Genomic DNA, 11,229 nt, shown 5'->3' on the forward strand with positions numbered 1-11,229 from the left:
GGCCAAAGTATTGGAGCTTCAGCATCAGTCCTTCCAATGAATATTAAAGGTGGATTTCCTTTAATATTGACTGGTTTAATCTCCTTGCAGTCCAAGGGACTCTCAAGAGTTGTCTTCAATTCGGAAGCATCACTTCTTCGGTGCTCAGCCTTTTTTATGTTCCAGTTCTCACAACCATACATGACCACTGGAAAAACCATTGCTTTGAGCATATGCATCTTTATCAGCAGAGTAATGTCTATGCTTTTTCATATGGTGTCTAGGTTTGTCATAGCTTTTCCTCTAAGGAGCAGTGTCTTAATTTCATGGCTGCAGTTATTGTCTGCAGTGACTTTGGAGTTCAAGAAAATAAAGCCTGTCACTGTTTCCATTATTTACCCCTCTATTTGCCATGAAGTGATGGGACTGGATGCCGTGATCATAGTTTTTTTTAATGTTTTAAGCCAGTTTTTTCACTCTCCTCTTTCACTCTATTAAGAGGCTCTGTAGATATATCTTCAAATGACATCTTACTTATAAGTTCTTATAAGTAAAAACTTATAAGAACTTATAAGAACCTACTTATAAGTAGGTTCATCCTACTTATCCCCTCATCTCACCATTCCAAGAGGTCACACAGTTGGGATTCAAATCCAGTAGTGATAATATACTCTTAACCATCTTATGCTTACCATATACACAGATGTCCTATCCAGCCTGTGTCAAACAGAGAAAAACTGATGTTCCCCTATGTGCCCACCTTGGCACATAGAAGAAGAATTAGAAGAATTGTACATACATGCAACAGAATACTGTGCAGCCAGCAAAAAGCAAAGGTTCAATCTATTGAGTACCCTCTGTATGCTAAACCTCTTTGTAATCATCTCATTTAAAGACTTCCCTGGTGGTCTGATATCTCAGTTGGTAAAGAATCCACTGGAATGCAGGAGACTCCGATTCAATTCCTGGGACAGAGGATCCGCTGGAGAAGGGATAGGCTACCCACTCCAGTATTCTTGGACTTCCCCTGTGGCTCAGCTGGCAAAGAATTGCCTGCAATGTGGGAGACCTGGGTTAGGAAGATACCCTGGAGAAGGGAAAGGCTACCCACTCCAGTATTCTGGCCTGGAGAATTCCATGGACTATAGAGTCCACAAAGAATCAGACATGACTAAACGACTTTCACTTTCACTGGTGGTCCAGTGGTTGGGAATCCACCTGCCAATGCAGGGTATATGCATTTCATCCCTGATCCGGGAAGATCCCACATGCCAAGGGAGAGCAACTAAGCCTGTGCCCCACAACTACTGAGCCGGGGTGCCCTAGGACCCATTCTCTGCAACAAGAGAAGCCACCACAATGAGAAACCCATGCACAACAGCTAGAGAAAGCCCTTGAGTTAAAAAAAAAAAAAAAAGAGAAAGAAAGCCCTTGAGTAGCAATGAAGACCCAGATCAGCGAAAAAAAAAAAAATTTTTTTTAATCATCTCATTTAATCTTCCTCAAAATGTCCCAGGCCAAGAATTATTAATGTCCCCACTTTATAAATAAGCAAACAAAGATCCAGCAAGGGTAAACCAGGTAGCATCCACTCACATGCCTACAGTGGCCATACGGTTAACAAAAAGTGGTCCAAGATTAATATGATACAAATGGTACCTGACACTCAGCCTTGGTGTCAGGATTAACAAGGAAAGGTGGGGACTGAGGCAAACCAGAGAGCCTGGGCCATTCATCATGACTCAGCATAATTACAGGCCACTGCTGCCAAAGGTTCTAACTCCTCTAGAGAATTAAAAAATCAGGATTCTTCTGTGAAATCTCTAGATTTTTTTTTTTTTAAGTTGGTTCAATTGTCTTAAAATAATGTGTTCGCCAATCAGGACAGATCTGTGTGCCAGACTCAGCTGCCTCTGCCCAGGGTCCCAGAGCCCTAGCTCTTTCCTGTGGATATGACCCACGTTACTTCAAGCGGTCAAAGAACACCAGTTCTTGACAAAATCCACTAAAAAATATAAGAGGAAAGAACAACTCCCAACTCATTCTATGAGGCCAGTATTACTCTGATACCAAAACCAAAGACCTTACAAGATAACTATAGACAAATATCTCTTATGGATATATATGCAAAAACCCACAACATAATATGAGCAAATAGAATCCAACACCACCAAAGAAAGACTATACACCAGGACCAAGTAAGATTTATGCCAGAAGTGGTTTGACATACAAAAGTTAATCAATGGAATACACTATGTCAGTAGAATAAAAGACAAAAACCACACGATCATCTCAATAGATGCAGAAAACACACTTGACAAAATCCAACACTCTTTCATGATAAAAACACTCGCTCAACTAGGAATAGGGAACTTCCTCATCCCAACAAAGAATGTCTACATAAAGCAAGTGGCCAGGACTTCCCTTGTGGTCCAGTGGCTAAGACTCTTTGCTTCCAACACAGAGGGACCAGGTTCTATTCCTGGTCAGGGAACTGAGTAGGTCCCACAGGCTGCAACAAAGATCCTGCATGTCACAACTAAGACCTGACACAGCCAAATAAGTAAATAAAAAGAATTTTAATTAAAAAAAAGGCAAGTGGCCAACATCACATATAATAATGAAAACCTTCTTGCTTTTCCTCTCAGATCAGGAATGATACAACAGGTAAGTTAAACTTTATAAGATTGCAAACTTTTGTGCTTCCAAGGATTCCATCAAGAAATGAAAAGGCTATGATGGCTATAATTTAAAAAAAAGGAAAATAAGTGCTGACAAAGATGTAGAAAAATCAGAACACTCATCCATTGTTGGTAGGGCTACAAAATGGTTCAACTGTTGTGGAAAATGGTTTGGTGATTCCTCAAAAAGTGAAAGAATTACCATATGACCCAGAAATCCCACTCCTAGACATTTACCAAAAGAACTGAATACAAACAAGTATTCAGTTGTTCAAACAAGTACATCTGTGGATATGACACATATTCAGGTATTCAAACAAGTACGTCTACAATACATGCATGTTCTTAGTAGCACTGTTCACGATAGCCAAAAGGTAGAGTCTAAATGTCCATCAACAGATGAATGGATAAACAAATTCCCTGGTGGCTCAGATGGTAAGGAATCTCCCTGCAATGCAGGAGACCTGGTTTCCATCCCTGGGTCGGGAAGATCCCTGGAGAAGGAAATGGCAACCCACTCCAGTATTCTTGCCTGCAGAAATCCATGGACAGAGGAACCTGGTGGGCTACAGTCCATGGGGTCGCAAAGAGTTGGACATGACTGAGCAACTAACGCTTTCAATTTCATGCAATGGAATAGAATACAATGTGCAGGAACCTCCAAAACACTATGCTAAGTGAAAGAAATCAAATGCAGAAAGTCAATCCACCTTCCAGTGCAGTAAACGTGGGTTCTATCCCTCATCGGGTAACTAAGATCCCACATACTGTGGGGCAACTAAACCCTCACGCTGCAGCTACAGACAGACTGCACGCCACGATGAAGACCCAGAGCAGTAAAAAAAAAAAAAAAAAGTCACATATTATTCCATTTATATGATGTTTAGAATAGATAAATTCATAGGCATGGCAGACTGGACATTGTCAGGGGTTTAGGGGAAGAGAGAATGAAGAGAAATTGCTTAATGGGTAAGGGATTTTACTTGGGAGTTATGGAAGTGTTTTGGAATTAAATATAGGTGGCGGTGGTACAATGTTCTGAATGTCCTGGGCTGTGCTTCATCGTCCAGTTGTGTCCGACTCTTTGCGACCCCATGGACTGTAGCCCACCAGGCTCTAGCAGTGAAGTGTTCATTTTAAAATGGTTGATTATGTGTTATGGGAATTTCACCCCAATGAATTATTTTTTAAAATAAGAACATGAAATGTGTAGAGTATTAATACCTTGCAATCTAGTTCATTAGTCATCTTTTCTGTATCGCAGTCATATTTCAGTAAACTAAGTTTTCTTAAAAAAAAAAAAAAAAGAAGTGAAGACTTCCCTGTGGTACAGTGGATAAGAATCCGCCAGCCAATGCAGGGGATGGATATCGCTGATCGGGGGATATTCCACATGCTGTGGAGAAACGAAGCCCATGATCACTACTAAAGCCCTAAAGCCTGTGCTGCACAAGAGAAGCCACTGAAATGAGAAACCCATGCACTGCAGTGAAGAGTAGTCCCCACTCACCCCAAATAGAGAAAGCTGGCCTGCAGCAATGAAGACCCAGAGCAACCAAAAATAAATAAATAATTTTTTAAAAATGAGTAGTCCTGATACTGTTATCCAGTTTATATAGGATGTTTAAAAAACAAAAACGTGAAAAGACAACTCACAGAAAGGTAAAAAAAAAAAAAAATTTCAAATGATTTATATGGTAAGGAGCTTGAATCCAGAAATATAAACAACTCTTACAACTCAATAATAAAGAGCAAAAAATTTGCAGCAACATGGGCGGAACTAAAGAGTATCATCCTGAGTGAAGTAAGTCAGACAGAGAAGGAGAAATGTCATGACATCCCTTATATGTGGAATCTAAAAAGAAATTATACAAATGAGCTTACTTACAAAACAGAAAGAGACTCACAGACTTAGAAAACGAACTTATGATTGCTAGGGGGAAAGGATAGTCAGGGACTTTGGGAAGGTCATGTACACACTGCTATATTTAAAACGGATAACCAACAAAGACCTGTTGTCTACCACATGGAGCTCTGCTCAGTGTCACCTGGCAGCCTGGATGGGAGAGGGGCCTGGGGGAAAATGGATACATGTATTTGTATGGCTGAATCCCCTTGCTGCTCACCTGAAACTACCACAACATTGCTAATTAGCTCTACCCCAATACAAAATAAAAAGTTTAATGTTTGGGGGAAAAATAGACAAAGGAGAAAAACTAATAAAAGGTAAGTAATCCAACCAAAAATGGGCAAATGATAGGAACAGACACTTCATCAAAGAATGTGTATAAATGGACAATAACCATATAAAAAATGCTCAACAACAGAAAACTCAACATTACAAGTCATTAGAGAAATGCAAATCAAAACCACGATACTACTTCACACCCACTATAATAGTTATAATTTTCTAAAAATATATGATAAAAAGACGTGTTGATGATAACATAGAGAAATCAGAGCACTTACACATTGCTGGTGAGAATGCAAAATGGTACAACCACTGTGGAAAATAGTTTGGTGGTTCTTCAAAAATTTAAACAGTTACAGCATGACTCAACAATTCTAACATGGATATATATACTAAAAAGATTTGAAAACATGTTCATACAGAAACTTGTATGTGAATGTTCACAACAGCTTTAGTTACAATAACTAAAAAGTGGAAACAATCCATAAATCAACTGTACTTCAATTTTAAAAAAAAGGAAACCAAATGTCCATCAATTGAACAAATAAACAAAATGTGGTTTATTCATACAATGGGATATTCTTCATCTATAAAAATGAATGAAGTATTAATGCATGACAAGGTGAACAATAAAAACATTATGTTAAATGAAAGAAACCAGTCACAAAGATAGCATATTGTATGATCCTATTTATATGAAATATCCAGAATAGGCAAATATGTGGAGACAGAAAGTTGATTAGTGGTTGCTTAGAGTTGGAGATTGGGAGTGGGAAATGGGGAGTGGAGTGTCTGCTTTTAGTGTAACGAAGATGTTTTAGAATAGATAATGGTTTTTAAAAAATCATAGTGGTTACACAACTATGAATATACTAAAAACCATTGAAGTGCCCAGTTTAAATGGGTGAATTATGCAGTATATGTATTATAACTTAAAGCTCTTTAAAAGAGAGAGAACTGAGGAGTTCCCTGGTGGCACAGTGGATATGATTTCGCCTGCTAATGTAGGGGACAAGGGTTCCATCCCTGGTCTGGGAAGATTCCACATGCTATGGAGCACCTAAGCCCATGTGCCACAACTACTGAATCCTTGCTCTAGAGCCTGCAAACTGGAAAAAGAGAAGCCACCACAATGAGGAGTCCATGCACCACAATGAATAGTAGACCCCGCTTACCACAACTAGAGAAAGCCTGTGCAAAACAACCAAGGCACAGCACAGCCAAAAATAAATAAACAGATATAAAAGATTTTTTTTTTTTTGGCCCCTGGAGCTTTTTTTTTTCTTTTAATTAATTAATTTATTTATTTTTTCAGTGGGTTTTGTCATACATTGACACGAACCAGCAATAGATTTACACGTATTCCCCATCCCGATCCCCCCTCCCACCTCCCAAGGATTTTTAAGAGAGAGAGATGAGAATATTCTTGCCTCCTGGCACTGGAACGCCTTCCTGGAGTTTCCCATGAATGCCTTCTTCTGGAATAGGAGCTCCATGAAATGAGAGCTCTAGTGAAGTATCCATTAAAACCTATGTCAGGCACACACACACACACCCTTCAAGTTAATGGTATGTGAACAGGAGCAGGCCCTGAGCAGAGTAATTCCATGCACAAGTTCTGCACTGGCAGGAAGGATTGTGGAAATGGTGGCTTGGTACTCAACATCCCTTGCTTCCTCCTAGCATGCCTTCTGGCACTGTGAAAAAAAAAAACAACTACATTTCCCAGACTCCCTTGCAGCTAGAACTCTGTGAATATGGTTCTCCTAATCCATATACAGTTGGGTGAGATTTGGGAGGTGAAAATAAGAAGGCCAAAGGCTCCAAGTCAGCTTTTTTTGCAACAGTATCAGCAGTGGAACCATAGTCAAAGTTTGGAGCATCTTTTTTTTTTTCCCTTGCAGATCTGGCATAGGTCTGGAGCCAGCACTTACAGATTCTCCACCTTTCCAAGTGAAGCAAAGGGAGCAACTCCCCAGGCGGGTAAGTTCTGTGGATTTGTCCCTGAATTACTCTCAGAGGCCTTTTCTAGAACCAGTTCCCTGTCCCTTCTTGTTATTTTGGAAGCATTTAAAGCCCTGTCCGACATTCCTTTCCACTTGGCCTGCATGCGTGCTAAGTTGCTTCAATTGTGTCCAACTCTGTGCGACCCCAGTGTCTGTAGCCTGCAATGCTCCATAGCGGTTTATTTATTTGCAACTGAGTCTTAAAGAATACACCTGCTTTGCCTGAGTTGTCATGCATGAAGACAAGCAATCAGTCATCCTGAACCTCTGTATCCTCATCTTTAGAATGGAAGTAAGAATACCCTTATGGCAGAAAGTGAAGAGGAACTAAAAAGCCTCTTGATGAAAGTGAAAGAGGAGAGTGAAAAAGTTGGCTTAAAGCTCAACATTCAGAAAACTAAGATCATGGCATCTGGTCCCATCACCTCATAGGAAATAGATGGGGAGACAGTGGAAACAGTGCCAGACTTTATTTTTTGGGGCTCCAAAATCACTGCAGATGGTGACTACAGCCATGAAATTAAAAGACGCTTACTCCTTGGAAGGAAACTTATGACCAACCTAGACAGCATATTAAAAAGCAGAGACATTACTTTGCCAACAAAGGTCCGTCTGATCAAGGCTATGGTTTTTCCAGTGGTCACGTATGGATGTGAGAGTTGGACTGTGAAGAAAGCTGAGCGCCGAAAAATTGATGCTTTTGAACTGTGGTGATGGATAAGACTCTTGAGAGTCCCTTGGACTGCAAGGAGATCCAACCAGTCCATCCTGAAGGAGATCAGTGCTGGGTGTTCATTGGAAGGACAGATGCTGAAGCTGAAACTCCAATACTTTGGCCACCTCATGGAAAGAGTTGACTCATTGGAAAAGACCCTGATGCTGGGAGGGATTGGGGGCAGGAGGAGAAGGGGACGACAGAGGGTGAGATGGCTGGATGGCATCACCGACTCGATGGGCATGAGTTTGAGTAAACTCCAGGAGTTTGTGATGGACAGGGAGACCTGGTGTGCTGCGATTCATGGGGTCGCAAAGAGTCGGACACGACTGAGAGACTGAACTGAAACTGAAGAATACCTCACTGAGGATTAAATAGGAAGTATTTTAAGAAGCTATCATGCTACTTGACAATAGTTTCATGAACTGGAGCTCTTTGGTTCAGCTCACGAATCATTGCAGCTTGTACTCCTGTGAAGTAACAGTCTCAGTCTGCATCCTCCTTTCTCCCAGAAATTTACCCTGACCTTTTCTATCTCTGCATGGTTAAAACTCAGAGCCAAGAAGGGGTAGGCCCAGTTTTGCAGGGCAGGGGAGAGACCACCCAACTGGGGCTTGGATGATCTAGGTACCAGTAGCCCTCTTTTACAGACGAGAAGACTGAGGTTTAGGGAAGATAAAGGACTTGCTTAAGATCAATAAGCCATGAAAGCAGAGAAGGGATCTAAAGACATTTTGTCTGACTCCAGAGTGTGAAGCCTTTCATCAGCACACTGAACATACACCTGTTACTTTTGGTATGTGATCCACTCCCCTTTCAGTCTGAGGAAAGCAGCTGGCAAACTTCGTTTCAAAGACATGTTATCTCAACAGGCAGGCCCTTGGATGGCTCAGTGGTCAAGAACATCTCTCCAGAAAACTGGGGCTACTTGGGTACCACAAAGAGCATTCAGAAGGTGGCAGGTCCATTGCTAGGATCTGGCTGAGATGACAGCTCTGATTTCTTGCCCAAGGAGTCAGGAGGAAAATATCTATTCCCTCGGTTGACATCGACCTAGAACAAGCTCTACACACGGTGCCATGGGGTTTGCAGCAACGTAGGCTCCAGCAGGGAGCCCAGGCAGTGAGGGTTACTCCACCCTCCCTTGCCTGCCCATCAGCAGGCCTCAGAGCTCTCCAAGGACATCTTCCCAGGGCCCTAGGACTTTCACACCTCCAGAGAGTACCCGCCCCCACCCCCCGCCCACTGCCAGTCCCCTTCCCACCAATTGCCCACCTTTAAAGGTACACTGGGCAGCTTCCTCCTCTAGGACAGAACTCAGTTCAGCAACCTCTCCCATCTCTGAGGGTCTGCAGCCCTTATTTCATGCAGACTGCCCCTCAAGGACAGAGCAAATCCTGCCTTGTGTCCTGATTACAGTGGGAAAGTAGGAGGCCTGGGCTGACCTCAAACCTACATCAGCCCCACTGTTCTTGCATGTTATTGAGTTTCTATGAACCTTTTTCTTAACCTGTGAAAAGTTACTAATATCTACTTTGCTGGAGAGGTAAGCATGTACTGGGGCTCCTATTCAGTAGATGGTCATTCCCTCCTCCTGGCCTCTCTCCTGCCTTTCATATTATACCATCCTTCAGGGCAAGAGACAGAAACTTTTTATCTCTTTATTCACAACCACACCCATCCACACCTGCCCATGGAGGCTGCCTGACAAAACCTGTTGAATGAGTCAACAGCTAGAAGCCTATGGTGAAAATCACTCCATTTGTTTCATTCTTCTGTTTGTTAAACAGAAGTGTCTTGAGTCTTAACCAGATGTCAAGCCCTGTGCTTGCTGCCAAGGATAGAAAACACGAGTCAAGGTCCCTGTCCTCAAGAGGACCACGGGTTGTGATAAAACAGACATGTCGGATATCATTGTCCAGTGTGATCACTGGACTAGGGGTGTCTAGGGGGGAATGTCTAACGCGGGGAGGTGGGGACAAAGTTGTCAGGGGAAGTTTCCTAGAGGAGGTGGGGCCTCATCCAACTTCATTTAGTGTCTGTGTCTCTCCAACCATTGGAATGGACGTACCATGAAGCAGAGATTTTGGTTTTGTTCACTGCTGTGTCCCCAGGACTTAAAAGACTACCTGGTACGTGGTAGATGTTTGATAAATTTATGTTGAATGAATCAATGAAACAGGCAAAGAAGAGGAAAAATTGTGGTCAGAGGCTTGGAGGCAGGAGATCACTTGGCTCCTCTGGGTTCCTGCATCCCTTGTTTTTCTTTCAATAAACCCAATCACTCTACACAGGACCCTACACCTCACAGAGGCTCTCATACCGCATGTTAGTTTCACAACAGCCCAGTGAGGTGAGCTGGGCAGGTACACCTCTCCCTATTCACCCATGGGGAAACTATTCTTGTTTTTGTTTTTTTTTTAAGAAGCCAACAAATCTTTTTTAAACACCTGCAAAGTTACTGGGAGGAAGGCATGGTGCTGGACACCCTGTCAGTCTATCTTCTCCATGACGTTCTTGGGCTTAATGTGCTCTTCCTGGCTACAGATGGAGATCTTGTCTAACTCGTGAGGACTCCAGCCATACTGCTCATTCACACCTTTAGCTTGCTGCCTGTCAGATCCCCCAGCATCTCGGCCAGCAGCCAGAGATTGAGGTGCTGAGGAGTGATGCCTTCGACATGGCAGATTTCGAGTCTTCGAAGCCGGTTGTACCTTCCAAGAGATCCATGTTTTTATCCAGGGCTTACCAGAAGGCCTCGAAGCGGCAGGTCACCAGCAGGTCTCTGAGGGACAAAATCCGCCGGGTGGGCCGTTCTTCCTGCTGCACTTGCACGGCGTGAAGTCAGTGTGGGGCAGGTTGGTGTGGGTCTGTAGCAGGATCTGGGCAGTGAGCGTGGTCTGGAAGAAGACTGGGTACAGCTTCAGCACAGCTGGATTGGCTTCCAGATCATAAATATTCTCCTTGGCCTGCGTCTCCTCATAGTGGTCCAGGGTGGCCAGGTTCTCAGCATTGTACCTGTCCATCCCCTTGAGTGACTTGCCCGCGTTCGCTCTCACCTGCTCAAACATCATCATGACAGCTTTGGCCTCCCACACCAGTGATGGAGCCGAAGACCCTGCTGGGCTTCATCCTTGAGAACTAGAAAAGTGGGGAAACTTATCTTTAGAGAGAAAAAGTGTTTGACCTGTGGTCCCATGGCAAATTGATGACCTTGCTGAGAGGAGAACTCAGGTCTCCTGGCTCTGATACCTGGCTCTAACCTGCTCCCCTGTGGGCAGCTCTGCCCTCCAAGGACCGACAGGGCTGCGGTGCTCAGCGGATCTGGGTGTCTCAACCTTCACATTCGGAGAGGGGACCCAGAATCAAGGTGAAGAGAAAGATCCTGGTCCTGAGAATGGAGATGGTATAGTAATAGTAATGGTGAGGAAGAGGAGGAGGAAAATTAGAACTTTTCTATTGTGCTCAGTTGCTTTAGTCATGTCCAACTCTTTGCAGCCCCATGGACTGTAGCCCTCTAGGCTCCTCTGTCCATGGAATTCTACAGGCAAAAATACTAAGTGGATTGCCATTTTCAGGAAGTTCAGTTGCTGTTCAGTTGCTAAGTCATGTCCGACTCTTTGTGACCCCCATGGATTTCAGCACGCCAGGCTCCTC

General features: G+C 43.1%; 1 pseudogene; it reads right to left on the reverse strand.

The window, feature by feature from the left end:
- Positions 1–10,030: 10,030 nt before the first annotated feature.
- On the reverse strand, positions 10,031–10,649 carry LOC122698907 (annotated as a pseudogene).
- Between the last annotated feature and the right edge of the window lie 580 nt (positions 10,650–11,229).

The sequence above is a fragment of the Cervus elaphus genome, chromosome 8 (genome assembly GCF_910594005.1).
Source record: "Cervus elaphus chromosome 8, mCerEla1.1, whole genome shotgun sequence".
Classification (NCBI taxonomy): domain Eukaryota; kingdom Metazoa; phylum Chordata; class Mammalia; order Artiodactyla; family Cervidae; genus Cervus; species Cervus elaphus.